Here is a 14,005-nt window from a genome sequence, read left to right on the forward strand (position 1 = left end):
TTTTTCATATATTCTAAATGTTTCCCTAGGACTGATTCTGAGAAGTATAATTGTTCTTTCAAATTGCATATTCTTAAGGCTTTTAAAAAATACGTAATGCCAAACTGTCCTACAGAAAGGCTATTAGACACTTGTCACAGGCCAGGTGTTGTGGCTCACGCCTGTAATCCTAGCACTTCAGGAGGTGGAGGCAGGTGGATCGCTTGAACTCAGTAGTTCAAGACCAGCTGGCCAACATGGTGAAACTCCATCTCTACAAAAAATACAAAAAAGTTAGTTGAGCATGGTGGGATACACCTGTAGTTCCACCTACTTGAGGGGCTGAGGCAGGAGGATCGCTTGAACCTGGGAGGTCAAGGTTCTCAGTGAGCCGAGATCGCATCACTGCACTCCAGCCTGGGTGACCAAGTGAGATTCTATCTCAAAACAAACACAAAAAACAAACAAACAAAAAACCACTCATCATCGGGGTGTCAAATAAGTTGGGTATTATCATTGCTTCCTTAGTAGCTTTAAAAAAAGTATTTTTTTCGTTTTCTTAAAAAATATGCAATTACGTTAATACAATAAGGCTGAATATTTATTTAAATGCTTTTTGCCATTTATATGTCTTTTTTTGTGTGTAAATTATCTCTTCATGTCCTTTGTGCATTTTTATATAGGGACAGTTCATCTGTTTCTTACTGTTGTGTAATAACTTAATTTTATTGCAAGTGTTTTCCTCCCAGAGTTTTATTTCAATGCATCTAAATTGTGTGGGCCCCTTTTTGAGTCTTTACTATAAACCTTATAAACCACGGATCCAGATTTAGAAAATAAAAATAAACAACAAATAAATTGTTTATTAATTATGCCCCAAATAAACATGGGACATACCTATACTAAAAATTTATTTGCCATTTATATGAAATTTATTCTTTTTGTTTGTTTGTTTTTGAGACGAAGTCTCACTCTGTCACCCAGGCTGGAGTGCAACAGTGCAATCTCGGCTCACTGCAACCTCTGCCTCCCAGGTTCAAGTGATTTTCCTGCCTCAGCCTCCCAAGTAACTTGGATTACAGGCACATGCCACCACACCCAGCTAATTTTTGTATTTTTAGTGCAGATGGGGTTTCACCATGTTGGCCGGGCTTGTCTCAAAACTCCTGACCTCAGCTGATTTGCCTGCCTCAGCCTCCCAAATTGCTGAGATTACAGGCGTGAGCCACCATGCCTGGACTTTTCTGAAATTTAAATGTAACTGATAATACTGTATTCTAACAGCCCTAGCTAGAGGCCACAACTATAGTGGAGTGTGGCTGAATTGGGTATTAGGTTTTAAAGTCAGCACATCTGGCAAAAATACTGAAGGCCAAAACTGCCCTTAAACGTACTTTAAGTAGCTTTCAACATTCAGCATGCTTGGAGTTTCGCCTTCCATTCTATATGGTAATTCTCATGCACAATAAAGTTAAGAACCTCTCAGGGAATAAAAGGTCATGCAAACCATCTCACTCTTGTGACCACAGGTATGAGGAGGAAAAACTTGGGGAAGTCAACATGTTCCTGCTCGCCTACAGGCTTTATTATGTTTTATATCAGCTGTCTAAAATGTTTAAACAAGTATTTATTGGTAGTTTTGCTGGTTAAACAAGATAAAATAGTAAAGTTCCTCTCACATGGGCATAATGTTCTCGTCAGCTCTCAAGAAAAACATGACCACAGTGTGACTCCGTTGAGTTATTTTTATACAGTTATCCTTCAATCCATGCTCCCCCAAATCCCTCAGTCTAGATTTTACTTTCAACAAACATCCTACCCTCAAATTACTTCTAGATATTTTTCTTTTGGTAGAAATTGTGTATTTTGGATCATTCAGTAGCTACTTGAGAGCAATGGTGGTGAAGGCCTCATATCTCTCCTGGTGCAATAGTATCCTGTTCTGGGCCCATTGTTTCTTTTTATGGATGCTTTTCTGAAAAGTTTGCCCAACATTTTATTTCAGCAAAATATACCTACTCATACGCAGAAGTTTCAAAGCAATCATTAGCCAGGAGTCCAAAACAAAATATACAGAATGATGTATTCATTTCTCTTGAGCACTGTTCATATATGACATTTAAATCTTATTTATTTCTAGCACATTCAAAATATTCCCATGAAACAAAAAAATTGTAATCCTAGCCAAAGTTGTTTTTTTGTTTGTTTGTTTGTTTGTTTTTTGAGATGGAGTCTTGCTCTGTCACCCAGGCTGGAGTGCAGTGGTGAAATCTTGGCTCACTGCAACCTCCACTTGCCGGGTTCAAGCAAGTCTCCTGCCTCACCCTCTCAAGTAGCTGGGGCTACAGGCACACGCCACCATGCCCAGCTAAGTTTTTGTATTTTTAGTAGAGATGGGGTTTCATCATGCTGGGCAGGCTGGTCTTGAACTCCTGACCTTGTGATCCACCTGCCTCGGCCTTCCAAAGTGCTGGGATTACAGACGGGAGCCACCATGCCCAGCCACCAAAGTTCATTTTAATAGGATTTGGACTGTAAAAAAGACACTGTCAGATTGTCTACATTTCATTCAATATATTTATATCTATATCTACAGTTACATATATAGTCAATATATTTATATTAATACATGCATTTAAATGTTCACTTAGACTTTCATCTTACATGTTAGATATATTGCTTTTGCTGGTTAGTGTTATCTAAGCATGCTGACTTTATATGTCTGGTATAAAAGAATCACCTGGCTCTATTCATACTGCTATGGTCTCTGGGAAATCTTGTTCACTTTTGAATAGATTGGCAGGACAAGGAGAAACTTAAACATTCACAAATACATATACATAAATACACATTCCTATATACGTACACATATATGCATATAGATATGTGAAACATATATATATATATTTGAAGTTTGTATTTATCATGAAAAAATTCAAATGCACAAAAGTAGAGGGAATGGTAAAATCAACTTCCATGTACCCAATTCTCAATTTCAGTGATTATCAACTTTTTCACAATAATTATATCTATTTTAGTAAGTTCTTTCGCAGTGTAACATACATACAGAAGAATATACAGATCATAAGGTATAGTTCGATGAATTATCACAAAGTGACCACATCCAGATAACCACTACCCAGATGAAGGTAGTGGTTTAGGTAAAGGTAAAGGTAAACTTCACCAGCACTGCAGAAGCCCCAGGCTCTCCTACTCACTACATCCTTGTAATTCGCACAAGGAAACTACCTTCTTGACTTCTAACATTCCAGATTTGTTTTGCCTGTTTTTGAATTTTATATAAATGGAATCATGCAAGTGTTTAACTTCTTTTGCTTAACATCATATTTGTGAGATGGATATATGCTGTTGTGCTTAATAGTAATTTTATGAAACTACGCTACAAATTCTTTATCCTTTCTACTATAGATGGATATTTCAGTTCTGTTTTGGTGAACATATATTTTAGTGAATATATGTAGGCATTTAGAGCTAGGAGTGGAATTTCTGGGTTACAGAATAGGTGTGCCAAACAATTTTCCACAAATTTACACTCTCATCAGCAGTGTGTAAGCATTCTAGTTGTTCTACACCCTTATCAACACTTGGAATTGTCAGTCTTTCAAATTTTAGCCATTTTAAAGCTTGTGTTGCTGCATCTCATTGAGGCTTCAATTCGTAGTTTCTTGATGAGTAATAAGATTGAACATGTTTTCATTTTTGTTGACCATTGGCTATCTGTAGAAGAAGAATATTTGCTGGCTGGATTCAAGTAGCTGTTCTCCTCTGGATTATCATTGTTGTTTTAATAACTTCATTGAGCTATAATTTACATACCATGCAATTCATTCATTTTAAGTGTTCAATGATTTTTAGTAAATTTACCAAGCTGTGTGGTCATCGCAATAATAGTTTTTAGAACATTTCTATCACCCCAATAAGACCACTCATGCCCTTTAACATTTAATCCCCCTTTCCACACCCACCTTCAGGAAACCATTCATCTACTTTCTCACTCTATACATTTGTCTTTTCTGACTCTTCCAGGGCTTTATTTCATTTTTATTAATTAACAAATTAGTAATGTTACTTATCCATCAGTTTCTGTGTCTGTGGCTAATACAAATTCACCCTTGAGAGATAGGCCTATTTTTAGTGTCCTGACAAGTAAGCTGTCTCCAGCTCTTGAATTGTCCTGGATTCTCCTGGATTCTGCAGTGTCAATGCTCTTCAGCTAAAGACCACCAGGAACACAACTATAGTTGGGTTTATTTCCTTGTTGCAGCAAGGGAGAATGCACACTATGAGGAACGGCGGGACATCTCAGTAAGAGGGGACTGGAAAGAAATTTATAAGAATTGAGCTTGTGTTTTGTGGTTTGGGGAGCGTTTTAAAGAGGTGGAGCTTTGCTCTGGATCAAATGCTGTCAGGAAGCAGGGGGTAATTCTTAAAATTAGATATCTAATAACTCTTATCTAGAAGGAGGGCGGACTAGTCTGAGGCTTAAGTTGTGATTGCTAAAGAGGCAGCAGTCACTACTCTCAGGCAAGACAGAGGATGTGTGGTTATTTTGTGGTTTGGACCACATTCGGGTTGTAGTGGATTGTTGAGACATGATTACAGAGGGTTACGGTGTTTTTGTCTTGCTACATCAACATCACAGCACGGCCTTGTCTAATGTTCATGTTCTATGAAATTGCTTATATTTGACAGGAGAATGCCAAGTCCTATCTGTAAGAACCAGGCCAACCCCTCATGTCAGTGACTGCTTTTCTCTTTCTCTTTTTCACCAAGATAATGGCATCCAGTGGGTACCTTGTCTAGACAACCTCCAGCCACTCACTCCTCTGTACTATATAATTTTGCCCTTTTTTTTTTTTGACATTTCTAGAGAAATACTAGATTACCGGGTAAATTCTAACATTCAACCTCAAATTGAGACATTGTTTATAGATTGATAAATGGTATGCATTTTATCTTATAAGTGAAGCAATGAACTACAATATTAGCACTTTGTTTGCTTTCTTTCATGACTCTAGGAATCTTTTGATAAAGCAATATCTGCAATTCATATAGCTAACAAAGTGTTTCTATGCAGAATATAAAAACTCTTATAAAAGTGTTTAAAGATTATTAAGTTAAAAAATGCATACGAGACAAGAAAAAAGCAGAAAGTTGGTTTGTGGGCATAAATTTGGAAGAAGTAAAATTAGTTTTATGATTAGAATATATCCATCTATGTCACAGAGCTACACTCTTGTCTTTCCTGAGTGATACTTTAGTATTTGCCTCTGTGGCTTTCATTTTTCCAGGTTCTGCTGGCCAAAAGAATCCCCCTTCTGGTTGCAACTTCTATGTTAGCTTATAAATAGCTTGTATGTTAGCTAAGTTATGTCCTGAGAACCATTATTTATCCTAAAGCTTAACGTTTTTCATACCTCGGCTCCAATCTACCATGAGTTGCATTTATTTAATTATTTTATTTTATTTATTTTTGAGCTGGAGTCTTGCTCTGATGCCCGGGCTGAAGTGCAATGGAGTGATCTTGGCTTACTGCAACCTCTGCCTCCTGGGTTCAAGCAATTCTCCAGTCTCAGCCTCCTGAGTAGCTGGGATTACACATGTGTGCCACCATGCCCAGCTAATTTTTGTATTTTTAGTAGAGACAGGGTTTCTCCATGTTGGCCAGGCTGGTCTTGAACTCCTGACCTCAGGTGATCCACCCGCCTCGGCCTCCCAAAGTGCTAGGATTACAGGTGTGAGCCACTGTATCCGGCCGCTAGTTGTATTTATAAGCCTACTGTTCTGGATAAGTTTTATGTCCAAGCTATAGTATTTAGACTAACAGGGAAGGAGGTGTAGGAGAGGAAAAACTTTTACTCTCTCTCTCTCTTTTTTTTTTTTTTGAGATGGAGCCTTGCTCTGTTGCCCAGGCTGGAGTGCAGTGGCAAGATCTCCGCTCACTGCAAGCTCTGCCTCCCGAGTTCATGCCATTCTCCTGCCTCAGCCTCCCGAGTAGCTGAGACTACTGGCGCCCGCCACCACGCCTGGCTAAATTTTTTTTTATTTTTTAGTAGAGACGGGGTTTCACCATGTTAGCCAGGATGGTCTCGATCTCCTGACCTTGTGATCTGCCTGCCTCGGCCTCCCAAAGTGCTGGGACTACAGGCATCAGCCACCGTGCCCAGCCTTTTACTCTCTTAATTATGTACTTGGGGCCTGTAATTTAAGTTGATAAAAGACATACAATTAACAGGAGAAAAAGCACACAAATTTTATTAATATTTTTACATGCATCGTAGCGTCAAAGATAAGAAGTGAAAACCCAAAGATGTAGTTAAATGAAGGAGCTTATACCATTTTAACAAAGGGCAATAAATTGTGGAGAGGTGATAGTCAAAGGAAAGGGACTTGGGCTCCTAAGGGCAGTAAATTATGGGAAGGTGACTATGAAATGTATGGTAGCTAAGAATTGTGCAGTAAGGTTTGTTAGGCAGATTCATTTTGGTGCCATCTCAGATCTTCCTGGTAGAGGAGAAGGGAACACCTTTATAAAGGAAAATGTATGTCATCTTTCCAAAAGGAAATTTATTCTCTGCTTTTAGGTAAAAAGGGGAAAAGCAGAGAGCTCTTCCTGTGTCTACTGTTTCTCAATTGCCTTCAGTGCAAAATAAACGTGGCATATTTTGGAGTGGCATATCCTAATCCTTTCCAGGGGTGATCGATAACTCACATTTTATCTATTGGGCTATCACAGTTTTATGTCAAAAAATGAAGGACAATGAGGTGATCTTTTTCTTCTAGAAAATCTTCAAAGCCCATTCATTTACAGGGATACAACTAGTGTTACTGGTAGAGGGTCTTGACTGCAAGTTGTCCAGGTTCTTGGCGTTTTGAACAAAGAATTGGACAAAATACACAGCAAAGCAAGGAAAGAATGAAGCAACAAAAGCAGAAATTTATTCAAAGTGAAATTACACTCCACCATGTGAGAGTGGGCAGAGCAGCAGCTCAAGGGCCCCAGATACAGAATCTTCTCAGGTCCAAATACCCCCTTGAGGTTTTCCATTGGCCACTTGGTGTTCACCTCACGTAAAGGAAGTGGTGGCCCACAATCAGTCTGATTGGTTGTGGAAAGCAACCAATCAGAAGCTGAAGTGAAGTTACAAAGGTCACACGCCTATGCAAACATCTGATTGGTTGCAGAAAGCAACCAATCAGAGGTACTTTCAATTTCCCATATGCCACACAGAAAAGGTGGGGGTTTGCAAAGGGAGTAGCCTCTGGTTACTTAGGCGTGGAAAATTAGGGTTTTCCTTTCAATTTAGTTCTAAGAAGTCAGTGTGAAATGGCCTTAGGTTCCCTGCCTCCAGACCCTATTCTCCTGCCTCATCTCCCCTCTGAGAAACGTGATCCCCATAAGTCTTTATGTGAGACAGAGGGACTGACGGTTTTTCTTCCGTAACTTCTTTATGCTGACTTGGGGCATAATCACTACCGGTTGGAGATCACGGAACTCTCACCCTACTCTGTCTAGTGGAGACCGGGTGACTTCTTGATGGCCAGGGGTGGTGTCTTCACCTGGAACTGGCTGGAAACCCTGTCACATGATCTTCTGAAGCTCCATGGTCTCTGTGCAAGAGGAAATGAATTTGGTTAAAAGATTTAATGGGAACTTTGGGGGTGGATACCTATGCCGTCAGGAATGTTTGTTATAGAAATGTATTAAAACATTCTGCTTAATTACTACAAAGGAAGTGATTCCATCCATTTGGAAGAAGGCAATGAAACTGCAAAAATAAAACATTTTTTAAAATGGCACTATTATCCAGCCTATAGTAACTATGCAACAAAGACACCAAGGAAAATTGGTAGGCATTTACTTTTCTTTTGACTGTCTTCTAAACAGGTACTTCATGAAGTCTTCCACAGGTTCACAGGTGTAGAGGCAGATGGCAACTTCAGGTTCCTGGTCCAGGGCTTCTGGTATCACTCTCTTGATCCTTGAAAGATGTATCCAGCTATCTAATCCTAGTACTTTCACTGCAGAAGACATGGCCAGTGCCACTGAAAACAGTCCCTTCCGTTTGGGTTGTAATTGTTGAGCAGGTGATCCCTCTTTCCACGTTTTAAGAAGTACCTTATTTCCTGACCTGATTTTAAGTTGCTGATTGTTCCCAGTGTGGGGAGACTTTGCATTCCAAACTTTTGTAAAGCCTGTTGAAACTGTCCTAGATTGACTAGGTATTTTACTAAACCAACTGTTTCTGGATCAGTAATTAAATCATTAGTTAAGAATGCCCTTCCATATAATATTTCATATGGGTTTATATTAATTTTTGCTGTAGGGGTATTATGGGTCCTTAAGAGGGCTATGGGCAGTAAGCTGACCCAAGTTTCTGATGTTTCCTTACATAGCTTAGCTAACACTCGTTTTAAAGTTTGGTTAGCCCTTTCTACTTTCCCCAAGGATTGAGGCCTTCATGCTGAATGTAGATAGTACTTGATTCCAAGAGCCTTAGCAACCCCTTGAGTTAGCTGGGAGATAAAGGACGGGCCATTATCAATTTGGAGGCTCTGAGGTAACCCAAACCCGGGGATTATTTCTTTTAATAGAACCTTTATAGCCTCATTAACCTTCTCTGTTCTGGTAGGATAAGCTTCGACCCAACCAGTGAAGATATCTATTAGTACTAACAAAAACTCATATCCTCTGCAAGCCGGCATATGGGTGAAGTCTAATTGCCAGTCTCCCCCTGGATAAGTTCCTCTCCTCTGCACTGGTTCTATTAGAGGAGGCATGTTGTTTCCTAGGTTGTTAAGTGTACACAGTGAGCAGGCCTAGCAAACCTGCTTAGCCACTGAAGCTAAGTTAGACCCAGTAAAGAGCTGGTTTAAATGGCCAGAGTTGCATCCCTCCCCACATGAAAAGAGGCATGCATGGCTTTTATAACTTTCCACTGGGCTGTCTGAGGGAGATATATTTTTGACCCCATATGCCACCAGGATCCTTTTTTTGTGTCCCCCTTGTTCCTCTATTAACTGTTCTTTCTGTACTGTGTACTCAGGTTCTGTTGGGGAATCATAGAAAGGAAGTAGGGCTAGGGTCTGTTGGGATGGCACCCTGAGGGATGCGGCTTTGGTTCTTTATCAGCCTTTCTGTTCCCTTGTGCTATAGGGGTTAAGTCCCTTTGATACCCCAACAATTAATTAGAGCTACGGCCTTTGGCAAGTGTATTGCTTCCAATAGCTGAAGAATTTCAGGCCCAGGCTTTATAGAGGACTGTTTTCTAGTTAGAAATCTCTTTTCTTTCCAGACTGTAGCATGAACATGAACCACAAGGAGTGCATATTTAGAATCGATATAGATGTTAAGCTTTTTTCCTTGTACCAACATTAATGCTCAAGTAAGGGCAATGATTTCAGCCTTTTGTGCTGATGTGCCAAGGAGCAGTGGCTGGGCTTCGATAATTACTACTGCATATCCAGCTCAGTGCTGTGTCAAACCCCATTTGACACAAAACTACTGCCATCTGTGAACCACTCATCCTCAGAATCTGGGACAGGCTTGTCTTTTAAAGCAGGCTGGCTAACATTGTGTATGTGCAATGACCTGCTCGCAGGAATGATCAGTTATTGGGCCTGTGGGCAGCACTGAAGCTGGATTCAAAGTGTTGCAGCTTTTAAGGGTTACATCTGGATTGTCTAGGAGCATGGCCTGGTATTTGGTTCATCTTTCCCCTGTCATCCAGATGTGTCCCTTTATCTCTAAGACAGACTTAACCTGATGAGGGGGTGAGAACTTCCAGTGGTTGGCTCAGAGCGATTTTAGTGGCTTCCTCCACTAACATAGCAGTGGCTGCTGTTGGCCGCAGGCAACTTGGTCACCTCGAGGCCACTCCATCCAACTTCTTTGGAAAGTCAGTGGTTAGTCTGGGTTCTGATCCTAATGTCTGGGCTAGTATGCCCACAGCTATGCCCTTCTTCTCTGCTACGTACAAAGAGAAGGGCTTAGGTAGGTCTGGGATGCCAAGAGCGAGAGCCTGTTTTAACTTGGCAAAGGCTTTTCTCAATTCTGGGGTTCATTCCTTTAGCTCGTTTTCAGGCCCCTTTGTTGCTTCATATAGGGGCTTTGCTATGAGTCTGAAATTTGGTACCCATATTCTGCAAAACCTGGCCATTCCCAAAAAGGAACAAAGCTGCTACTAGGTGTGGCATGTGGGGGGGGGGTTGGGGAGGGGGCAGGGGGCAAACCACCTATGGCTTGCCCTCGTTCTGGGGATATTTGTCAGGCTCTGGGTGTTAAGACATACCCTAAATATTGCACCCATTGGAGGATAATCTGTGCCTTCTTGTCAGACACTTTGTATCCCCTGTCTGCCAGGAAATTCAAAGTTTTTATAGTAGTTTGGTCAGAAACCTCCTGGGTTTGGGCTACACACAAGAAAGTCATCCACATACTGGAGTATATTCCCATTTTTCACTTTCAGATCCTTCAGATCCCTCTCTAAGGCTCGGGCAATCCAATGGGGGCTATCCTGAATGCCCTAAGAGAGCATTGTCCAAGTATATTACTGTTTTTCCCTCATATTGATTTTCCCATTCAAAGGCAAAAAGGTATTGGGACTCTGGGGCCAGAGGGATGGAGAAGAAAGCATCTTTTAGGTCCAGGACTGAGAACCATTTTGCATCCCCTGGTACCTGAGCCGTAAGGGTATATGGATCTGCCACCAGTGGGTGGACGGGGATAACAGCCTCATTAATTATTCTCAGGTCCTATACTAACTGGTATTCTCCAGTCCTATACTAACTGGTATTCCCCCAAAGGCTTTAGAACGGGTATTGCAAGGGGAATTACAGGATTTTAAGAGCCCATGTAATAAGTAATACCTCAATTATGGGTGCTAGGCCTTTTCTTGCTTCCTGCTTAATTGGATATTATTTTCAATTGGGAAACTAGCTGAGGTCTTTAAAACGTATTTTGACTGGCACTGCTGTTTTAGCCTTCCCTGGTTTTCCAGTATACCAATGCCAGCGGGTTAACCTATTTATTAATGTGGTCTGGAACACTGTATTGTTGACTATCAGCAATTTCAATGGGTGATGCTTAAATTGTAGTAGTGCCCCCATTTTAACCATAATATCTCTTCCCAATAGGGGGATTGGGCAGCTTGGTACTACTAGGAAATCCTGTTGGAAGAGTTGTTTCTCAAATGGACAAATCAAAGGAGGAGTAATGAATCTTGTTTGTCAACTCCATCAAAAAGTAGGCAAAGGATATGAACAGACACTTCTCAAAAGAAGACATTTATGTGGCCAACAAACATATGAAAAAATGCTCATCACTTGTTGTTAGAGAAATGCAAATCAAAATCACAGTGAGATACCATCTCACACCAGTTAGAATGGTGATCATTAAAAAGTCAGGAAACAGGCTGGTGAGGCTGTGGAGAAGTAGGAACATTTTTACACTGTTGGTGGGAGTGTAAATTAGTTCAACCATTGTGGAAGACAGTGTGGTGATTCCTCAAGGATCTAGAACCAGAAATACCATTTGACCCAGCAATCCCATTACTGGATATATACCCAAAGGATTATAAATCATTCTACTATAAAGATACATGCACATGTATGTTTATTGCAACACTATTTACCATGGCAAAGACTTGGAACCAAGCCAAATGCCCATCAGTGATAGACGGGATAAAGAAAATATGGCACATATACACCATGGAATACTACGCAACCATAAAAAAGAATGAGTTCATGTCCTTTGCAGGAACGTGGATGAAGCCGGAAACCATCATTCTCAGCAAACTAACACAGGAACAGAAAACCAAACACCACATGTTCTCACTAATAAGTGGGAGGTGAACAATGAGAACACATGGACACAGGGAGGGGAACATCACACACCAAGGCGTGTTGGGGGGTTGGGGGCAAGGGGAGGAAGAGCATTAGGACAAATACCTAATCCATGTGGGACTTAAAACCTAGATGATGGGTCGATAGGTGCAGCAAACCACCATGGCACATGTATACCTATGTAACAAACCTGCACATTCTGCATATGTATCCCAGAACTTAAAGTAAAATAAAATAAAATAAAATAAAAACTCGTTTGTGGCTTCCATTCTATTCCCATAACACTTGTGGACTGGGAGGAACGCTTTACTGCATAAGCAGTAAGAACAGAGTAATTTGCTCCTGCATCAAAAAGAAACTGAATTTGGGTGCCCATGACGTCCAGATTTACCTGGGGCTCCTCAGTAGTAATTACAATGTTCCTGAACAGGGGCAGTGAGGAAGACCCCAGGCCCCTTCAGTCTTCATCTAATTCCTCCTTTTGTACTGCTAGAGTTTTGACTGACTGAGCCCCTCAGTGGGAACATGGGCAGTCAATTCTCCAATGCCAGGGGTCATGACTGGTGCCCTTGCATTGACGGCAGGGGCCTGGCGGGGACTTAGCACAATCCTTTGCCCAATGTCTTCTTTTCTTGCGTTTGAAGCAAGAGCCTTTGCTGGCATTATCTTTATGGCCCTTCGGGTTTCCCTTAGATACTCTTTGTACATTCAGGGCATCGTCAATGATGGCTGCCATACTTTTGGATTGCCATTTTGTTTACTCTGTTCCCTTTTTCCTTCCTTCAGGTCATGATTGTTATACACCATAAATGTGATATAAGTAAGCTGATTTTGATTAGTCTGTGGCCCCATCTGTATCTTTTGGAGCTTATCTCTAATGTCTGGGGCAGATTGGCTAATGAAATGCTGTGCTGTTAATATTTTGCCTTCGGGAGAGGAAGGGTCCAGATTAGTATATTTTTTAAAGTCTCCCTCCAGCCTGCCATAAAACATGGCTGGATTTTCCTCCTTGCCTTGTGTAACCTCCCTTACTTTATCATAATTTACTGCCTTTAGTTATTCCCTTTCTCATTCCTCCAAGGAGAGCCTCAAGAAATTTAGCCCGGTTGTTCATTTCCTCAGGAGTGTTATAGTCCCAATTAGGATCAATAGTGGGAACTGTGTCTGGGCCGGGATGATTGCCCTGAGTTTTGGGCAAATAATTCATTGCTTGCAGGTGGGCGGCCTCAGAGATTCATTCCTTTTCTGAGGGTGTGTAACACGTTGCTAGAATGAATTGAACATCTCTCCATGATAGATCAGAGGCTAAGATCAAACGCTGGAACCCATCTGCAAGTTTCTTAGGATTCTCAGAATAGTTTCCTAGCTTTTCCTTATACTGTATGTATAAATTATAGAGAAGGGGGCCTGCACTAGGACTGGCCCCTTGGTTCCTGCTACTTCCCTAAGAGGTAGCAGGGCTGGAGAGAGAATTGAATATGGCATTCCTCTCCAAGTGTGAGGGGGATTTAGTAGGGTCCCTGGTGTTTGCTCCTGGGTTTTAGCCTCAGGAGCACTTGGCAAGGGGCTTTATGGGGGTGGTTGCTGTTCACCCTGAGAGACAGCTAGCCCTTGTAAAAGAGGGTCATCTATAATATCTAGTTCTGCCTTAGTACTTTCCTTTGGGGGGTGGGTTCTGGGAGTTTCACAGATTGTTAGGTTTTTGATATTTTGATAAAAGCCTGTACATATGGGACTTCTGACCATCTTCCCAGCCTCTTGCAAAGTAGGTCTAATTGCAGGATGGTGTCATAATTAAGGCTACCACTGACTGCCCATTGCTGGGGGCTGGGCAGCTCATAATGGGGCCAAACAGTATTACAGAAAAAAATTATACGTTTTCCCTTTAGAGTGTCAGGGTCAAATTGATTCCAATGGTGGATGATGTAGCCAAGTGAGGAATCCGGTGGAACAGGTGTAGAATTGCCCATAGTGGAATCAGGTCGAATAGATAGAGAGTTGCCCATAGTGGTCTGGAACAGAGAAGAGGACTTTGAAAAGTAGAGGGCCCATTAGGTGACCCAAACTTTACCCAGGGCATCCCCCTGAAAAAATTCTGAACCCAGACTGGGGTCCCCAGGGGCGTCCCTACTTTAGGGCCCTGATTTAGTCTGTCAGATGT

This window comes from Pan troglodytes, chromosome 14 (assembly GCF_028858775.2).
Source record: "Pan troglodytes isolate AG18354 chromosome 14, NHGRI_mPanTro3-v2.0_pri, whole genome shotgun sequence".
NCBI classification, from domain to species: Eukaryota; Metazoa; Chordata; class Mammalia; order Primates; family Hominidae; genus Pan; species Pan troglodytes.